This window comes from Musca vetustissima, unplaced genomic scaffold (assembly GCF_032173495.1).
Source record: "Musca vetustissima isolate MV318-11 ecotype Yass unplaced genomic scaffold, APGP_CSIRO_Mvet_v1 utg125826, whole genome shotgun sequence".
Classification (NCBI taxonomy): domain Eukaryota; kingdom Metazoa; phylum Arthropoda; class Insecta; order Diptera; family Muscidae; genus Musca; species Musca vetustissima.
This window is the reverse complement of record NW_026883226.1, coordinates 39,699-45,950: the sequence shown is the minus strand read 5'-3', so window position 1 is coordinate 45,950 and position 6,252 is coordinate 39,699.

The window sequence follows — 6,252 nt, the reverse complement described above, 5'->3', positions numbered from 1 at the left end:
AATACAAACTTTAAAAACTAATTATAAACACATTTACAATTAAGTTCTTCCTCTTTTTTAATATTAAAGAATTACAACTTATAATCATCAACACCGGCTACGTGACAAGAATTGTCAAAAGTTTTCCGTTTGTTGTCGTCGCTGTCGTTATTGTTTATTATTCTTTGCAATAAGTTTACAAAAACCGTTTATTTGTTTTAGCGTGGTGTTACTGCAACAGCTGAAAACCGCAAATGACATTTTTATTGCAAGAGAATTGATTTTATAAGAAACTGTGTACTAGGTGATTGTCAGCGGTGGGCTAACCTGAGGTACGCAAGTAAAATGGGGGGAAAATAAAAAGTTTAACTTCTTTAAAGTGTAACTTCTTTATCAAAATGGCACAATTATAGATCTACGGATAGAATACGAGTTGTCATGGAATGGAAAGTGTTCCCGCGTCCAATATATATGGGTAATATATGAGAAGTTTTCTATAAACAAGTGTCTTTTCAGAAGCAAACGAAGTTTCCGAGATTTTCCATAGGCAGACAAATGTTCATAGATAGGTCTGATATATAACCTAGATGGCATGATTTAGTGGGTGTTCACTTTCCACCGTGTCGAAGGTTCTTTTCAACTATGGAATCTGGCTTAATACACAACATAATCAGAAACCTGAGGTGGTTTGGATAGTGCAATCTGAACACGTATTATGTTTTTGTCCAATTTTCTACAACCATCAACACTATTTACTACCTACTTCCATATTAGATTCTTGCCTTCTCTATCCCCTTTCTCCCCTACAGATCTCTCCATATCTCTTCTTGGATGATCACAAGGGACCGATCGGTCTCCGAGTGTCGCAGTCAAGTTAGTGACTGCGACACTTGGATTTTATATTTAAAGTCCCAATCATTATGTTTCGGACACAATTATGCAGTGGTTGGTGTACTTGATTATTTAGTGTTGCAATTTTCCAATGGGAATTTTATTTCAACTCAGTAGATAGTCTGTCCTATTTGTATTCAGTGGATCCTTTGATGTTTCCATTTTCCTCTAGGTGGCGTCATATCTATTTTGTGTTTCATTTCTATTTGTATGTATCCGTATATGTTGATGCCGATATTGGTTATTAGAATGTCAGGGGATGGAGCAGTTTGTAAACAAACAAAATTATCGTGTTTACTTGCCAAAGAGTTCAGCCGAAAATGTGCACCTTCGGTTGGCCACCAGAACTCAACGCCGGCCTTGGTGATGGCGTGGGCCGCCATAACAGCCGATGGTCGCTCTCCGCTCGTTCTAATCGACCGTGGCATCAGAATAAATGTTGAATATCATCGCGAAAATATTCTGGAGGGCACTCAGCACGCCCCCAACTAAGAATGGTTACAAAATGAGGTTCCTTGCTTAATTTCCAGCACACAATGGCCACAAAATTCTGCGGATACCAATCCTTTGGACTATTGTGCCTGGAGTATTTTGGAAAGCAATGTTGGCACTAAAAAAGTACCAAAGTGTCGATCACCTTAAGCATGCGCTTCCCCGGGAATGGGCAACATTCGGGCAGCGTGTGGCGGATTCATTGACCGTTTGAAGGCCATAATTCGTGCCGAAGGTGACCAGTTCGAAAAATTCTAAACTTATTTTAATATTTGATGCTATTTTCGACATTTTTTGCTTTCATTCAATAAAATTAAAAAAAAAAAATTGTAAAAATTATGGCGTTGGACTTTGTTGCAGTTTTTTTATCTCACCCTGTACATATATCAAAATGTCGACATGATTTGTAGAACATCTCCCTTTAATTTGTTAAATTCAAGAATCGATAGGAACGAAATACGGATTTACTTGTTGATTTGTCTTTCGATTTTGAAACACACACCTCTTTGTTCACACACTACTTTCACATAATCGTCAAAGAGAATAACCTTTTACGAACAACGAACTATAAATATTGTGCACCCTTACCAGTCTTCTACAATTATATTACTACTAACAAATACGAAAATGTTCTCTTGCCAAATGGCTAATGGTGGCGCTGATGGTCAGTTAGTCAGTCAGGTAGGCAGGTAGTCAATGTTTGTTCACCTGCCAAAAAAGAATAACTTTTCTGTGTGTGGAGAAATAACCGGTCCCCAGTCCTTGCGTAACCATTATTTACACATTCGATAATGACGACGAATGTAGACTTTTTGCTTAAGCTCAAGAAGAATTAAATGCGATAAGCTTTAAAGTTTTCCAGCATATTGACAGCGAAACATTCACTATGACAGCACACTCAATATGTTCATATAGCACATTTCTGATACTCTGTTTGTTTGTTTGCTTTTTCTTCTGACAAACAGACAGATGTACTTCCTAGCTGTCTGAGTGACAGATGTGCGAACGAAACGACAAATTGGTATTAAATTTATTTAGGTTGGATTTGTTGCATTTTTCATGTCATGCAAATTTGCTTTATTTTTATTTAATTAAATTTAATATATATTTTTGGAGATAACACCACCTTGATAAAGGCTTTAGTATAGATTGTTCTGTTTATCTGTCATACCAGCCATAAATATTTTGTATATCACATATTTCATACCATTTATCATTAATGCATTTTTAATCAATTTTATGAAGATTTACTTTTTCTGTCTCAACTGCGAACGGATTTTTTCTTTGTTATTTCCGTTTTATTACTGTTCCGTCATTTATTCATTCTCTTTTGATGGTTATCTAACTGACAATTGAAGTACATTTTTTAATTTCCTTTTGTGTTTTTTCTGCTACCTACGCTACTTCCTTGAAAAGAGGTATCCTTCGGAGAGAGAATGAATGAGAGAGACTATTTTTCGTTGCATTCTCTCTTTTCACTATTTTCTCTTAATTTAACTCTTTTGAGTAATGACAATGTTGCGTTTTTAGCAGTTTGTAATTGAAAAAGACAACGAGTTTCGTCTTTAAATGGGTCTCTTTCGGGAACAGAGTAGTCAGTAAGTAGCAGTTATAGAAATATTAGAGCCATTAATTCGCCAAATATTCGATAAAGTAATGTTACTTAAAATGTAGCAATGTGCTTAATGCTGTCAGCGGATCTCAGAGGACAAACCACGCCTATTAATTTTGTTTGAGCCAAACTTTTTTTACCTACATCATGAGATGAAGATTACAATTATGGGGTCTTATGTGGTGACTAGAGGTGTGTCTTTACGGAATGGACTAGTTCAAAGGAATTAATCCGAAATATAAAGTATCAATACAAGGTCCGCTTCTTTCGATCATGTAGTTCCTTTTGATCCAATCGTTTATTTAGGTCGTTCCTTTCATTGACCGAATCAACTGACGAGTACCAATGAATAATTAAACTAAAGGAACAAAATTGTTAACAGTTCCTGTTCCAGAACGAATCGAAAAAGATCAAACAGTATCAGGAAAGTGATTGTCTGACTCTAGTGATGACAGTGACAAAACATACTTACTTAGCTGGCTTGTGACAGAACATTTGTTCCATAAGCCGAGCTTAAAAAATATTTCCTGGCACGTCGGTCTTGTGCGCAGCTCTTCCAATTTGAAGGACCATTTTCCGAAATGTTGTCTTCCACTCGATATTTCCATCGAATTCGTGGCATTCCCCTTCTGCGTGAACTATCAGTTGGCTTGCTTTTATTTATTTACCCTTTTGAGCTGAGGCACCCTCAACCATTCTCACAACATGACCTAGCCAGCTTAGCCGCTGCAGCTCGATGCGTCTGTCAATGTCCGAGATCAGATAGAATTTTTCTCTCAAACACTCCAAGAGCTGCCTCATCTGCGTTCGTAAGTACCATACAACAGCACGGGTAATATCCGCGTCTTAGAGAGTGTGAGTTTGGTTTGGCGAGAGGTGGCCTTGCTTTTGAGTTGGTTACTGAGACCATAGTAGCATCTGCTGGCCAACACTATTCTCCTCCGGATTTCAAAGCTGGTGTTATTAATTTTATTTATGGCGGTACCGATGTATATAAAATCGTTCACTACCTCGAAGCTGTAGTTTACAAGTTCCGCAGTTGGTCCGAGTCTACTGGACGTCTTGCGCGTTGATACCATCAGCTTGGTCTTTTCGCCATTTACTGCCAGTCACACTTTGGCAGAGTCCTTCCAAATCCGTTCAAAGGTGGCTGTTATCGCTCGCGATGTTCGACCCATTATGTCGATGTCATCGGCGTAGGCGAGTAACATATGCTGTTTGGTGTACAGAGTGTTATTTCTGTTCACATTTGCATCTCGTATGACCTTTTCCAGCCGGATGTTAAAAAGGTCACACGACAAACTGTCACCTTGTCTGAATCCTCGCTCGGTATTGAAGGGCTCCGAGAGGTGTTTTCCTACTTTAACTGCTGACATTGTACCAGTTAAAGTTATCCTGCATAACTAATTTGCAGGAGTACCAAACGCAGACATGGCTTTAAACACTTCTGAACGGAAAGGGCTGTCGAATGCGGCTTTATAGTCGACGAATATGTGGTATGTGTCAATGTGTTTTTGAGATGGGTTGGAGACTTATTCCTCATGTCGTCTTGTCTTCTTTTTTGTGCACGGACCACAATATGCAGAGGGTCCAATCATTGGGAATGCTTTCCTCTAGCCAAATTGTACTAATCAGCTGGTGCATGCTCCTTACCAGCATCTGATCACCAGTCTTGAATTGTTCGGCTTGTAAACTGTTGTTTTATTATGCTGTTTTATTATTCTTCAGCCGATTGATTGCTGTCCTCATCTTGGCTATGTGGTAAACACTCTATACCGCCATCTCTTATTGGTTCTGGGGTATCATCTTCACCACCACTACGCTATCTGTATCTGTCACCAGGTTTCCATCTTCATCTCAAGGAGGAGGATGTGCCTGCACCAAAGCCTTCGGTTTGGTGTTTTACTCGGTGGTGAAATTTTCGGACTTCATTCTGACTCCTCTACATATTGATTTGCTCACGCTCACGTTTTTCTTGTTCTTTCTTCTTTTTCTGAAAAGGAGAGAGGAGAAACGTATACCTCTCTCCTTTTCACCCGATAATTCTCCATCGCATTACGTGTTGTTACTGTCTGCAGTGTTGCCCTATACGTTGCGTTTTTCGCCTCAGTAGCATTACGACACTCCTGATCGTACCATGGATTTCTTGATGGTGGTGTTTGGTACCCAAGTGCTACGATTACCATTAGGATAGAGATGTGGTATATAGGCCAACTTCTCTTTGTACCTCTCACAGATGATCTTGGATCAAAAATCACATAATTTTTTATCTCCTCCATCGTAGCAAAAAGCATTCCTTTCGTTGCTGTCAGTTTTGGGAAGAGGAAAAAGTCTGCTAACACCAAGTTCGGTGAATACGATTTTTCCAATATTTTCTCCAGTTACACATCGTGGAATATCTGATTAATTTGTTGCTTAGATACATTTTCTCTTGTTACCCCTCTTGTGCTTCCCCAATGCTAAGTAAATATTAGGTCGTCTGTCCAATGCGATGGTTTTGCCATCTATTGTTGTCTAGAAACAACAACTCCTTAAATTTTATGCAGTTGTTGCGGTTCTTGCTTATTTAGTGTTGCCATTTTCCTCCAGGTGGTGCTATACCATGGTGCTACTCCTCTTGGGAGCATTTGGCTTCCACAATGCACCGCTTATGTTAGTTTCGTTAATAATTTCATTGTTTTTATTTCTGCGAAGAAGATGTTAGATCTTCTGAGATGGCGCTGCCATCTATCGTTCCTTAGAAACAACGCCTTCTTAAATATTATGCAGTGGTTGAGTATTGCCATTTTTCTCTGAGTGGTGATATCTCCTGTCATTACTATCTTGTGTTCTCCTCATGATGTTGATGGCAATGTTGGTTATTTAAATGTAATGTTAAATGTCTACCTTTATCGCTTTGATTTAATTTTCCCATGCTACACATTTTGGTAGCTTATGACTTTCAGGTTTCGATTAGTCGTTATGATATTTCCATTAATCATTTAATTGTTTTATTTCCACTAAAGTAGATGTAAAGTCTGTTGTCCAAGGTGATTGGACTGCCATCTATCGTTACCTAGAAACAACGCCTCCTAGAATTTTATCTAGGGTGGGGGTAGTTGCTAATTTAGTGGTGCCATGTTACTCTGGATGGCGCTATCTCTTGCCATTTCTATCTTGTGTTTTTCTCACATAGGATCATATCTTTTTCCATACAAAGACATACAAAACATCAAGATGGGGTAAATGTTTATATTTCATAACACATAATTTAATACAATTTTTCAATTAAAATTTTA